Source organism: Phyllostomus hastatus, unplaced genomic scaffold, assembly GCF_019186645.2.
Source record: "Phyllostomus hastatus isolate PE091 unplaced genomic scaffold, TTU_PhHast_1.1 phas_scaffold_78, whole genome shotgun sequence".
NCBI classification, from domain to species: Eukaryota; Metazoa; Chordata; class Mammalia; order Chiroptera; family Phyllostomidae; genus Phyllostomus; species Phyllostomus hastatus.
The window spans coordinates 1,891,438-1,906,352 of record NW_025334041.1 but is presented as its reverse complement, the minus strand read 5'-3'; positions in this window follow the sequence as shown (position 1 = coordinate 1,906,352).

Genomic DNA, 14,915 nt, shown 5'->3' with positions numbered 1-14,915 from the left:
GACGGCGGGACCTCAGCTGTCCCCCGAGGCCACATTGTTGTTGCGGGTCAGGTCTCCCTTCCGCACAAAGCCCCGGGTCCCCGGGTCCCAGAGCGCGAGCGTGGTGCTGTTTCCCCGCAGGAACCCTCCCCACGGGGGCAGTCGGCAGCACCCACGGAGGGCGGGGTGTGCCGTCCAACACGCTGGGGAGGCGGCGGCTCTGTTGTCTGCACCGGCGTTGACCGCTGCGTAGGTGATGCACGTTCTCCGAGTCCGGTCTGTACATGCGAGGGCGGGAAGAGGGGCCCGCCCACAGCGCCAAGGCCAGGCCCCGTCGCGCCCCCACGCTTCGGAGAAGACCAGGGCGGCGGGGAGGGAACCGTCTCTGCCCAGGGCCTCCGCCCGTGGTGGGTCGTGTCAGCCCACTCTGCAGGGGCACTACGGGGGCCACCACCCCCTACCGCTGGCCTGCATTCATCCAGGGGTGGCCACCGTGCTGGGGACGTCCGGCACGGCGTCCCGGGAGGAGGTCTGCCTGCTGGGGGTCCGGAGGACAGGCTGGGGGGCGCTAGGAGGGGTGTCCACAGGATTAAAGGGCCGTGCGGTGGGTGTACAGGAAAAGGCACGTTTTTACTCGCCCGGATGCAGGGTCGGCACACTGGGAGTCCTGCAGGGAGGGGCCGCCTTCCCCAGGAAGGGCAGGCAGGGCCTCTGGGTCAGGAGCACCCACGGTCCGCAGATCCACCTGCAGGCGACCAAGGTCGCCCTGAACTTCCTGCGCGGCGCCCCTTGGCCATGACCCAGCCCTCCCCCAGTAACACTTTCGGCAAGAAGATCCTATCAGGGAAATAAAATATTCTGTGCTGCAACTGCGTAAAAGGAATTTTTAAACCTCCAATTTGTTTTTTTAAAAAGACGTGTGTGGTGGAAGATTATTTAGTGGTTTCAATCAACAGATACTTCAAGTCAAGAATTCTGTTTTTTCCTCAATCAGATTTCCCAGCCCCCTCGAGAGCGGATCACCCAGGGGTGTTTTATCAGCGACGCCGCGTGGGAGTCACAGTTTCAATTACAGTTCCGTCTCTTGTCTTCTGGGCCACACGGTGTGGGTCCCTAATTCTCACTTGTAATTTGTGGGTAATTACTCATGACTTGCCTTGTGGTCTGAAAACAAATAAGAAGTCGTGTTTCAAGGGGTGAGAAGGGTGGGTGTAAGTGAACTGCCTCCCCCCACGGTGTGCACGGCACGGGAAAGGTATGTTTCGAGGACATTACAAAACGATGAAGTGCGTTAGGTGAGGGCACACGCAGAAGGGAACGCTCACATTGTTGCCCACGGAGACTGGGCTCCCGCAGAGTCCGGAGCGTGAGAAGGCCAGGGAGGTGACATTTTCACGCACACACGCACTAATTACAGTCCCTGCCAAGGAGTCCAGAGCCGTTTTTACTTTCTTCAAGGAATGATAGATGCGGCACCCAAAATTTTAGTGGGAAAATTAAAGACGACATGTTGGTCTCTTTAAGAATAATTGGGTCGTTTAAGGAAATGAAACCCAACGTGAAACATGCGTGGGTTTTCAGCAAAATCTGTGAGTTCATTGTGCGGCGATTGTCCAGGACGTACAGATAGGATTACATCTGAAAGCAAAGACAAGCGGCACGGACCGGCGGTGTTGCATTTGTCTGGACTGGAATTGCGCATGGTGGGGATCAGTGTGTCCCTGGAGGCTCCGTGAGTGAAACACGGCCGCAGGGAGCCTCGGAGGCGGCCATGAGCTGAGACTCCGAGACGTAACTGGGAGTCCGGTCTGGACGGCAACCCAGACGCAGCAGAAACCGGGTACCGGCCGGGGCAGCGAGGGTTATGGGCAGCCTTCCAGCGAACAGAGCCCCAAAGCTGTCGATTCTTGGGACCCAGTGCAGTCAGTGTGAAATGAAGCAGTTGGAATTCCACGCCGATGGGCTAGAAGTTTTTCCAGTTTCTCATTCTTTTTAATGTTGCTTTTTACATCTTCCCATGTGAACAGCAACACGGACTACATGTATTCACTGCACACCAAACGACGGGCGTGAACCTCTTGCTTCTCGCGTTAACGCTCCTCAAGACGGACGTGGGGCTCTGAAGCCTCAACTGTGTCGCTGTCACTCGGCACCAGACGTGCCAGCCGCAGGCGCCACACTCAGAGGCCCGCCGGGGGTCCGCCTCGAACTGCCCCTCCTTTCCCGCGTGGTCAGAGACTCCTGCCGCCGTGCCTCTGCCATGGTCCTCATGGCGTCCTCCCTTGCAGCTGTCCTTCAGTCACCAGCCACTCTCCCCAAGGACAGGCACAGAGGGGGGCGAAAGGTCCACCCGTGGAGGCGCCACTCTCAGCTTGCCCCCCACCCAGTTTAGGGGAGGAGGTGGGCTTGTAAGCACCCAGGTGAGGCGTCAAGGTGGGAGGGGCTACTAGTTCTAAGGCGACAAGCCCTGCGAGACCAGCACAAGGGGGAAAGGTCAAGTTTCCTACAGCAGGGAGAGCAGAAACGGACTGGGAGATGGTAGCCATCGGGCAGGATGCTGAGACATTCGGTGCTATTTGGGCCTTCGCCTGATTGGACGAGGCCCACCCACCCGAGGGAGGGGAATCTGTTTTACTCAAACGGGTGATTTAAATGTGTCAATCTCATCCAAAAACACCCTCACAGAAGCACCAAGGACAGCAATTTTCCACCTTTTGCATCTCACAGCACACATAAACTAGCGACTAACCTGCAGCACGCCAACACACGTATGTTCTGCTGATCCGACAAAAATAGGTATCATTGTGATGGCTTCCCACTGGACAGCTATTGTGTTGGCTGGCATCAAGGTTTTTTTAACCGGACAACCTAAGGGGAAAAGGTCAATGCCCCGACCAAACACTCAGGTGTTACACATTTAGAAAATTTCTTGCTGCACACCAGTTAAAAATCTCTGACCTGGAATCACCTTTGACCAGACATCCAGACATGTTGTGGCCCAGTCAACTGGACACGTAGAACTGGCAATCGCGGTATAAAATAGAGACAGGGTCAGTGTTAGCAAATCATTGCCTGCCTCAGGCTAGTGCATAACTCGCCATGGTCTCCGCACAGCTCCTCCGTGAGACGGTGCCTCTTAAAAGCGAGACCCCTGTGACGCCAGCTCTGTCCCCCAAGGTCTGCACCGGGCCACGTGTGAAGAGAGGGCTCCGTAAGTGTGCATTTCGTACACAGCGACGCAAATTAACTTGTTTGGGGAAGGAAGGCTCTCCGAGGTGACATCAGCCATATACATGTACCGGCAAACAGCCCAGAATCCACTTACATTATTCCCTTTGGATGTTACTGTGAACTGCTGATACCAGGTCTGCGAATGAATGGAGGCTAGTTACACTCTCCCACCTTTCATGAGTGTGACCTAATGGCTGTAATTGCAGGAAGGGTGGTCCAGGACAATGGAAACAGATTCTCAGCAGACGGCTGCGCATCTTGCAGGCTGCCTGGTGACCTGTGCGATGGGAGCTCAAAAACCGAGGCTTGAGGGCGTGGCTTACCTTGACCTCGACGGCGTGTTCAGGGGGCTATGGTCATGTGACATGACCACAGGTCACACCCCAACTTCGGGGATCCCCAGTATTGCCTCCATGATGATCTCCCTACATGTGTGAAACATCAAGAGGCCACCCAGCGCCGCTTCCCTGAAATGTAAATATCGTTTGTTTTAGGATGTGTACAAACAGTATGCCACTGATTTCTGCTTTTGATTTGTATATCTGCGCCGAAATGCCACCGAAGCACAGATGATTTTGAAAATATCCAAACGCCATTCAAGCCTTTCCTCCACAAAGTCAGTGTTACCTGAAGTCGACTTAGAAGGGCCCACAGCACTGTTCCGGTCAGGCAGAGTAAACACAGCGACGTGAAAACAAACTTCAGCAGTTCTCCACCCCCAAAATTCGACTCTGAATAGGCAATTGTTGTGGTTGGATTCCTTGTTTGCATATTTTCTCGATCCGAGTTTGTATTAATGTTAGCTTCTTACTCAGGTCAGATAGATGCCTTTCCCCCCAACCACACTGTTCTAAAGTGAAAGTTGAGAATACGTCTCCCCCAGATCTGCCCATGGCTCTGACCGCCCGACAGACAAGGTGGTTGCCTGTGTCCCCTCGCGTGGGCGCCAAAATGTGCCAGCACACAAAATTCCGGAATGTCAACTAAAATGTTTCTCCGCAGCACTGCTTGTTACACTCTGACCTTCCTCTGTGCGACGGCTAGACCCAGGGGCATCCCCGGCTTCAAGGAAATGTTTTTATAACACGAGCAGCAAAGCAAAAAATAAAAAAGGCAAATATTTGGCTTTGAAGTTTTGAGAGCTGAGGTGCAGGTGTCAGAGACGAGGGATTGGATGTGACCCGTGCAAATCACCTCGCGGGCACGGAGAGAGAGCGGGGCGCCTTAGAGGATTTCGGCTGAGAAAACAGATGATAAAGCCGGCGACCCCGGCGACCCAGCATCAGCTCTGCAGACGCACGGCGCCCTGGCAGCAGCTGCTGCATGAATCCGCCCAGCTGACTGGGGTTACACCTCTAATGCTAGTGGTAAGCACAGGACACGTAAAGTAACATTTCTTACCTACCTAAGACGGTGGCTTAAGATTTGCATCTGCTGCAATAAAAAGCGCCCCTCTAGGGCCATCACGAATATAAAGTGAGGTGAAAAAATAATACCTCTTTCATGTTTGCTGTAGGTAGACATCCAGTTCTGGCTCCCACTACAGTTTGCATTCATAAACGAAAGTACCTCTTTTTTTTTAAGATTTTATTTATTTATTTTCAGAGAGGGAAGGGAGAGAGATAGAGAGAGAGAGAGAAACATCAATGTGCAGTTGCTGGGGGTCATGGCCTGCAACCCAGGCATGTGCCCTGACTGGGAATCGAACCTGCGACACTTTGGTTCGCAGCCCACGCTCAATCCACTGAGCTACGCCAGCCAGGGCTAAATAAGTAAAGTCTTTAAAACAAAACCACAGACAACAGAGAAATGAGCTTTGTTATCTAACACACACGATTGGCAGCAAACATGCCTAAATGTAGCATTTTTGTCCTCGTTTTTCCCACTTACATTCCTTCCTTAAGTGTCTTGGGTGTCCCTATCATCATGATTCCTACCAAGATATTTCAGAATTTCGCTCCTGTCTTTCCTTCGCCCCATCTGGCTGTCACTGTCCTGGTTCCCCAGGTGCCGCTGGTTTCTCTAGAGGTGACTCTGCTGCCTCTGAATTGTAGGGCGAAGAGGTTTTTTGTTGTAGGGGATCAGTCACAAAACTACAGGAAGGACAGGCACAACACTACGCAGCACAGGCTGAATGACAGTTTCCTACGCTTACTTTTATTCCAAGCGACTTTTTAAAAGGCAACTTACAGCCCTCCCCTTTATGAAACACGGTGCCAGCATCGCATCTAAACAAGAAAACAGCCAAGTGCAGCCCTGCCCTCCCTCTGCGAACACCGCACTGCGGCAGAGAACTAAGGCGCCGGACACTGGCAGGCAGACACGCACGGACAGGAAGATGTGAGCGGACGGATGAACGGACAGCTGATGCGGGTGGACCGTAAGGAGGAATCTAATGCAGGACGGACTCAGCAGAGAGAAGACATGACAGGCTTTTAAGACGCTGTCCTGCTCCTCCCACTTGGAGTTTGATAGGAATGGGGCTGTGGGAAGAATGCCAGCGTGAAGAGGACCGCTGTGGCTAGGAAGCGTGGTTCCGAAGTGCTCCGGAGAAACCGGACACTTCGGGGGCGCGGCAGACCTACCCTCCTTGCAGGCCGCAGCCCTGTTCCCACGGCGGAACCGCCGAAAAGTCGGACAAAACCAGTTAACGGGGAATCAAATGTCATCCTCTAGTTGGAACGTCTAGATTCAGTTATTAGACATAATGAAGAAGAGTGTCCCAGGTTCGATTCCCAGTCAGGGCACATGCCTGGGTTGCAGGCCATAACCCCCTGCAACCGCACACTGATGTTTCTCTCTCTCTCTATCTCCCTCCTTTCCCTCTCTAAAAATAAATAATTAAAATACTAAAAAAAGAAATAATGAAAAAAAAATAATGAGGAAGAAAGAGGCCCATGTTTATTCTCATTAAGTTTGCTTTGTTCACCAAGGATCAGCTTGCAACTTAAAATATCCAGAGAGAAAACAGGCCTGATTCTCATCATAGGACCAACAAACTGTGGAAATCAGTATTGCAACTCCCAACGCTGTGGCCTGAAGCAAAGCTTCCTCCAAAAGGTTTGTCTTGAGGTTGGGCTAGTTCTTGTCACATCGAGCCCCAAGGCCCCCTCCCACACCTCAGCAGCCAGGCCCAGGGGACAAGCAAGCCCACGTCGGCAGGATTTAAGGAAAGCCAACGCGGCATCAGAACGCGGTAGTGAACTGAGGGCCTCGTGGGTCCCATGCGTCATAAACAAAGTTCAGGCAGGTCGCTAGGGGACACCGAAGAGGCGTCGCAAATACTGAGGTCTGACAGACAACTACAAATATCACGAGTCGTCCGGCAGAGGAAAGGACAAAGGAATTTCGGGGACAGTGCTGGCAGAAAAGCAGATTGGAGGCCTCAACTCTGAAAAACCAAGAGCAAGTATTCCATCACAAAAAAATGTCATTAATAGCAGTATCATAAAGTTGTCAAGTTTCTTTAAGGCCTTTTTAGTTCCAGCTACTACTCTTTATTCCCTGGAAGGAACCTTTACTGAGCCCACATTCTGTAAGAGAAGCGGAGGGGCAGGGTCTCAGGAGCGAGCCCAAGTCACCCAGCGGGCAAACACGGGGGGATGAGTCCATCCCCGATCCCACTCCGAGTCCTTGCTGCTGTGAACAACGGCATCTCATGAAACTGCGTGCATGCATGGGTGTGCTCACGTAGGAAGATTTACACGTTTTGTGCACACACGCATACATACACATTTTAATTAGTGTGCGAGTGCATGAGTGTCAACCAGACCCCGCATGTGCAGGTTTGCAGAAATGCTGTAGGATCGTTGTTGGGAGGGCAGCGTAACAAGGCCCAGCTGCTGGTCCTTGCCCGTCACTGGCGGTGCCCTCCCACTCCAGTCGCGGGCCCTCTCTACGATGCGGTTTTATCTGTCAAATGGACATGCTCTTAGTACCAATCTCCCAGCATCTCGAGATTACACGATTTTTGTATCTAAAATGCTTAGAACCTTCCCTGGCACATTGTAATCGCTATGTAATTGTTGGCTATTGTTGTCACCATTGTCGCTATTGATGTGTTTTATTGAAAACTTTTCTGTTTCCTTTCTTCTTACCTTTTTACGGTGCAGGGATTTTGTGTATTTGTAATTTCTTGTTTTATTTTCCATAAGGAAACTCCAGCGGATTTTATAAGCCAAATTTATCTGAAGCAATGAGAGATTCAACTGCTTCCCAGGAGAGAAATCTCTATTTTATTGGCCAGAGTAAGACCTCTTCGCAACTGGCAGACACCCCAGCAGGGCAACAAAATTGACATACTGCCGCAGGGTTGAGCCATCGTGCGGTTTTTTCTTCGCTCCAGAGAACGGGTGGTGGTCACAAGAAAGAGGAGGGTCTGCCCATGCAGGGTCCACAGTGGCCATCGCAGGACATGTGCTCAGCACACCTTCCGAGGCCCCGGGCCAGATGCATCACGGACCTACGGCATCACTGGCCATTGATCCGAGTGTGGACAATGTAAATGCTCCCATGCAAGTTCCAGAGTCCAGTCTATCTTCTGTCTCCTGCTAACAAAACATGGCCCAGCCTATTTTCTACTCAATTAACTATTTACTATTTTCAGTTTCCCAAAAACCCAGTGTATCTCAACAGCCTCCTCGTCTCAACATGCACTGAGATGTGCATCCCACGTGTGCATTCAAACTTGGGTTTCCCCGGCCCTCTGAGAAGAATTTGCTGGAAACTCAAAACAAATCGATGTCAGCTTTACAGCATCATCCTAAATCTCAGCCAGGAGAAAACCATACTCTCATCAAAGTGACTTTTATAATTTTCCGAATGAAATCCATTTTTACAGGGAGCAACCAGATCTAGGTGCTTAGAATAATGCCATAAATTGGCTGAGCCAAGTACAATGGAGAAAAAAAACCAGTTAACTCAAATAAATTGTTCCATCCTTCTTGAAACTCAACCACCCACTCCCATTTCCACAAGGAAAGGCCAAGCTGAAGCCCTCTGCACTCAGTAAGCACATGGCAACCAGTTAATTCTTATCTACAGCCAACACACACACAATGTACATACATAAATGTGTGGACCCACACACATGCGCACGCACACACACACACACCACGAGGAAGGGGATAGTAGAACCTCCACCCTCCTACGCCTTTCCACAGTTGTGTTTATACAATGTGTGTTCTATTCTGCAACAGGCTTTCTTATCTTGCTTAAGGGAACTCAAATAAGTCTGTTATATCCAACCAAAAGCAACTTAAAATAACGGTTATGTTTTTAACCTATCACAAGGGTCTCTTTTACTTTCTACATGTTGAGGGCTGCAGAAAGGATCTTTCCCTGAATATTTCACCTGTTCTAGCAGGAGGCCCCATCTACTGAAAAAAAAAGAGACCTACATGTATGAATGCACACATACTCCTCAGTAGCATTCCAATTATTTGTAAAGAAATATCCTAAAATGTCTCCTTTGCAGATTTTTTGGAAAATAAAAGTTGGTCCAAACAGAAATGGATTTAAAAAACAAGCATGTTGAAAATGTTTTAGGTCCTTGGTTTTTTGTATTTTGTTCATTTTTATATGTAATTGGTCATTTTATTATGTAAGTTTTACAAATTTAAAAAGTTTACTTATTTTTTAATTTTATGTTCAATTATGTGCTAACAAAAGGTTTTCTTTCTTCCTCCCCAGTCTGTATGATTTATATTTCCTTTTCTTATCTTATTGCATTTGCTACACTGTCCAGTATCATGTTGAATGAGACTGATCAGAATGGACATCCCTCACTCGTTTGTGATCTTAGGGAAAACGCATGTAGTTTCTCACCATTAGCTCAGATGTTAACTGAACATGTTTGTAGATGTTCTTTAGGAAGTTAAGGAAGTTTCTTTGTAGTCCTAGTTTGCAGAGAACTTTTTTTTTCATTAAATGGTGTTTGATTTTGTCAAATATCTTCTCCAGATATTGATAATGATTTTCCCCTTTTTGATTTATTGATATAATAAGTTACAATCATTGATTTTTCTAATGTTAAACCAGCCTTGCATTCCTCACATAAGCCCCACATGGTCATGGTGTGCATTTCCCTATAAACATTTTTGCATTTAATTTACTGTTGTTTTGATGGGGATTTCTACATCCACCTTTATGAGAGATGCTGCTCTATAAGTTTTCCTTTCTTGCAATGTCTTTGTCTGGTTTTGGTATTCATGTCATGCTGGCTTCAGAATAAGTTAGGAAGCATTCCCTCTGCTTCTACTTTCTCTGTAGATTATGGGGGATGGGTACCATTTCTCCCGTAACTGTTTGGTAGACTTCACCAAAGAAAATATTTGTGCCTAGTTCTTTCTGTTTGACAAGATTGTTAATTTTTTATTCAATTTCTGTAATAATTTGTGTTTTCTCTCTATTTCCTCTTTGTTACTGTGGCTAGAATTTTATCAGATGCATTGATTTGTCAAAGAAGTTGCTTTGGTCAGGTTAATTTCCTCTACTGTGTTCCTGTTTTCAATTTCATTGATTTCTGCTCCAACATTGTTTTCTTCTATCTACTTTAAGATTAAATTTGATTTTCTTCTTTCTAGTTTCCTAAGGTGGAAGCTTAGATTATGGATTTTAGAGTTTTCTCTTTTCTAACAATACTGTAAACGTCCCCCAGGTCACTGCTTTCTCTGCACACCTCACACATTTTGATAGGCTGTATTTTTGTTTTCACTTATTTTAAAATATTTCTAACTTGTCTTGAGACTTCTTCTTTGATCTATGTGTTACTTAGAAGTGTGTTTTTTTAATATCTCAAATTTGGGGATTTTCCACCCATATATTGTGACTCATTTCCAGGTTAACACCACTGAGGTCTGAAAGCACACTCCATATGATGATCTCTGTCTTGGCAAATCCTGGTAGGCTAGGCCCTGGTAAATCAGTGCCTCCCGAGAGCCGCCCGGGCTAAGGAGAACAGGAAGCCTGGGTGAATCTAAAAGTGGTGGCTTTCCCACGGCTCCTGCCTGAGCCCCAGGCGTCTTCTTCTGCTCAGCACTGCGAGGACCCGCTGTGAAGCTGGCAAACTCGTGGAAGTGGAGGCCCGAGACTGGGAAACTTCGGAGGTTTCGGCTCTCAGCCTGGCCCACCCCGATCCCCCAGCCAGCCAGCCAGTGTTCCTGCCCGTGCTGGCTCTACCTGGCGCCTCTGCTTCCGGCACGTCCTCCCCATGGGCAGTGATTTTCTGAATCCTCCAATCCGCCTCCTGGTTTCCGGGCAACAGTTTTCTCTGTGACCTCGATTCTGTCATGGGGCTAAAAGGAGATGTTAACTTTCAGTTTTGTTCAGCTTTTTTCTTGTTGTGAATGTTGGAAGAATGGCTTCCAGGCACCTTCCATATAGGATCAGAACCCAGAAGTTTCCTGACCTCAGTTAAATACCTAGAGCCATGGCTAGGAACACCCAGCAGTGTTCTCCCAAGTTAGCACTTCATATCACCTTTTCATTCCATTGACTCTGGTATAAGGTAAGCTCATTGCACCAGCCCCAAGCCAGTTCTGCTGATTTCTAAGCCAGTTCTATTTCTCTTTTTTTTTTCGTGCCCTCAGCTCTGATGACAATACAGAATTAAATCTTAGAAACTGACCATTATGCTGAGATTCTGGGTCAAATGAAAGTGCCAGGAGAGTAAATGGTTTATTTCGAGTCAGTCAGCACATATCATCGGGGTGCTATTGCTGCAAGGCATAGATTCATGCAGGATCGGCACAATGTCTGGATTAGCAGGATGCTTGCAACCTGTCACGATAAAGTAAAGAATTCCTGCTAAAGGCTTGTATTCTCAAAGTCAGAATGGACCATTGGTCAATAAGCCAATAGAAAAAGTCATTTTCTGATCCTACAAATCTCAAACCAGTGGTCATTATAGATGCCAGGTTCCCAGAAGATGAGAACTATTTCTCTCCAGGGTGCTCTTCTATCCCCTGTACTTAGTTATCAGAGTGGAATGGAACAGCTGCTCATAACTATTTGTTGACTTAAATAAATGAAAAAATAAATTGCAAAATGTCTGCATCCAATCAGAATCATATGGAGATTCACCTGATAGCAGAACCTTAGAATTTCGGAAATTGAAACAGGATGTCAGCGCCTGAGTTTCTGCAGCAACTTCATTTTGAAGGTGAAAATTAGGGAGGGAGGGCGAATTGACTCAATAAACTGCCATTATTCACACCCACTGTATACCCCAGAGATCCCTGAGGATATTTTACTGGAACAGAAAATATATCGTTAGCTTTATCAATGTGGAAAGTTGAGGAAGAATGCATTTCATTAATCCTGAAGCTGACATGTGCCTGTCAGCCAAAGTGAGCTAAAACAGGTATACACAGCATCTGTTATTTACTCCCAGAACCTGTACTCACTCCGCAACCAGAAGTCCTATGCGGGGGTTTATGAATGAGCTGTGGAGGTCTTTGAATCCCCAGCAATCTTGTGCAAATGCTTTGCATATTCCTATACTTACGCAAGAAGAGCAGCGACTTTCGTCAGCTGCTGAAGTGATTATGCCAAATGGAGAAGGGCAGAATGGTAGGAGCAGCGGGGAAATGCCCCAGGAGCGTGTGCGCCACCTGCAAACGTGCCCTGCTGCCAGGGAGCAGGGGATGCCAGACATCAGAGAGTGCACACTCTGAGGAAGGAAAGACGGACCGACTGGCCTGCACGGACATCATGCCGAGCACTGAGAAGCCTCATCCCTGCCTCTCTGTGCAGCCTGGCCCTCAGGCAGGACAGAGAACAGACGCAACAACTGGCAGGAGAAGTTTTGAGATTGAAGTCTGTTTGAGATCTATTATTCATTTCCATTTATATAACAGCTGATCAATCCTTCCACTTTTATTTTGACACAAAGTATCTATTTAACATATTAAATTGTCATCAGCTAATGAGTAATCATTGTCTTTAAACAGCTGCACCACAGGAAAACAATAGAAAAAATCCAGAATCTATAATATTTTCATTTCCATTATGGCTGATTTAAGGACTCCTCTACACATCCCAACTCGGCAGCATTTTAAGCAACATTTCATGGAGGCTGATTCTTTCCTGCCTTCTCGCTCCTGCACAATTTATCACACTCCTTCTTCCTTCACCTTTGCCAGCCAGGGCACAAAAAAAGGCCAAATTCTCTTGACTTGCTTCACTTAAAAAAGGGTAAAGACCGCAAAGAGAAGCAAATATAGCAGATGCTCAGCACACAGCTCAAGGCAGCAGGAGAAAAGGTGTTTTGCCAAGTCAGGAAAGGGCAGGAAGGGGCGGGAAATGATGGTACCAGCAAAGGTCAGCAGCATCCTTAACCGTGGCAGCCAAATGTTGGCTCACTAATTGGACCATTTGCCTCCCAGAACTGTGACAGGCTTGCTCATCTGCAGTTCTCGGACCTCTAAACCCTTCTACTGATCCAGGGGCTTAGAAACTAAAAGATCCTGCTAATTAGTGTTGATTCCACAAGACGTGATTTTCTGTGGCGCCATGTCCAGAATGCCCTTCCTCCTGACAGGGAAGGAATGTTCTTTGTGTCTGGCGGGTAGCAAAGAAAGCCCTGAATGAGCAAGGGAAAATAAGGCACGTGATTTTAGCAAGAAAAACCAGCGCCCATGGACATTTTTTCTGCCACTTTGCCTGAATTTTGGTCTTTTGTTGGCACAGTTTCTGCACCCATGCCAATGAGCAGGTGCCAGGTGAAGGGAGAGGAGACATCCTAGGTGAACAGAATTCAAGGGAATGTTACAGATCCATGTGGAGACAAGTCCCTGTGCCTACACATTTGAAGGAGCTAAGAGCTTCTTTGAGGATCTAGACACTTATTTTTTAAAAAATATCCAGACCTAATTTCTTTCTCTGTACCTGGTCATGATGCTGAAGGCATCTCAGACACAGGAAACAATGACAGACTCATGGGTTTGAAGTCTTTACCTTAGTGATTTTGGGTTGAGTTTTGGGGCAGACATATTTTAAGGTACCAGCCTTATAAATAACATATTTGTTTTATAAGAGGCAATTATACAAAAAATTTCAGGTTGTACTTTCTTAAAAGTATTCTAATAAGCATAAATGTGTGTGTCTTTCTGGAAGCCAATTCACAGCAAGTATCAAGAATTATGTATACAATGTACACAATATGCAATGCACACATCTATACAATCTTATACACACATATACAGTACACGCAGCCTCACACATGTGTGTGCGTGTGTGTAGCTTTTGACCTAGTAAAATCACTTTAGGGAATTTTTCCTATAGAGGTGACTGAACACACATGCACAGATACATACAAAAAAATAAGTTTCCTGACGCAGTGCTGTGATCGTGAATGACTGGAAACTACTCTCCATCGATGGAAATAAATTATGGTAACGAATTATGGCACATCCACCCCAAAGAAAAACCTCCATCCGTCAGTGATGATGATACAGATTTATTTATCCACATGGAGACATCCTGAAGATTTAGTTGAGAGGGGAAAAAAATGATTAAAAATCATCACGTATAATAATATAGTGCCGTATGTTGGGAGGGAAAAACATCTGAGAAGTTTATTAAAATGTCAATGTCTGGATGGAGATTGTTTTCACTTCTAATATTTAATGTTTTTACATTTTATGTATAACCCTAAGTAACGCAATAAACCCGTTCTCCTTTTAGAGAGGAAAACCCCACATATAAAGAAGCATACAGAGTAGCTTCAGCAGAGTGTATCGAAGTAGCAAAACAACGGACAGTGATGGCCGCAGAAGGTCACAAAGCTCCCACGTGGGACCTGCCTCCAAGGCCGCCGGGCCGGGCCGGCCCGCGGGTCCCACCGGACGTCTCACGCTCTGCACTGGAAGCCGGCAGCTTCCCAAACCGCTGGGTGGTCAGAGGTTGCCCCAAGGTCGCAGCGCCGCAGCTCCCTGCGGCCGGGTGTGTCCCTCTAATTTCAGCCGTGCGGCACCTGCCACCCGGGGCCGGGTGCGACGCCGCCGCCGTTTCCACCCGGCCACACCCCCCGGAAGAAGCCAGGAGTTCCGAGGAAGACCCGCCCCCGCCCCCCCGCCCCCCCACCGCAGGCGCGAGGGTGCGACGCCAAACGGGCACGGGCGGGATGCGAGCACAGAAATCACAACGTAAAAAGGGGAGAACGCTCTCGGGGCCGTGAGACAGGCCCCGCGGGGAAGCGTAAGAAACAGCTGCGGCCCACGACGCTTGGGGGCAGAAGGGACGAAAGCAGAAAACGGCTTTCCAAGAGGGAGAACCCCCCAAAAGTCCAAACTGTGGTCACACCGGAACCGGAAGTGAGGGACCGGAAGTGAGAGCCCCGGAAGTAAATAGCTGGGGCGTGAGCAACAGGGAAGTGTCAGTCCCAGATGTTGACCCCAATGACCCGGCTTGGGAGACGGAGAAAGGGAGGCGGGCCATGGAGAGGTGCTTTGCATTAGGATGACACCTTGGCTAGCCTAGTAGTGACCTTAAAAAGCTGCGCTTGCGCCTGGCGCAAGGGAGATGGGCGTGACTTTGGTGATGCAGCTCGTTGTGGGAGGAGGCAGAATTTAAATGGGGCCCATTTAAACGAGAGTGGGCAGTGAGAAGGGAGAGGTAAGCGAGCAGCTCGGTGGTTCACAGTGAGGACGGAGGCCGGGCGGCCTGGACTGATAAGAAGGGAGGCGCTGCTGCAGCGATCGTGC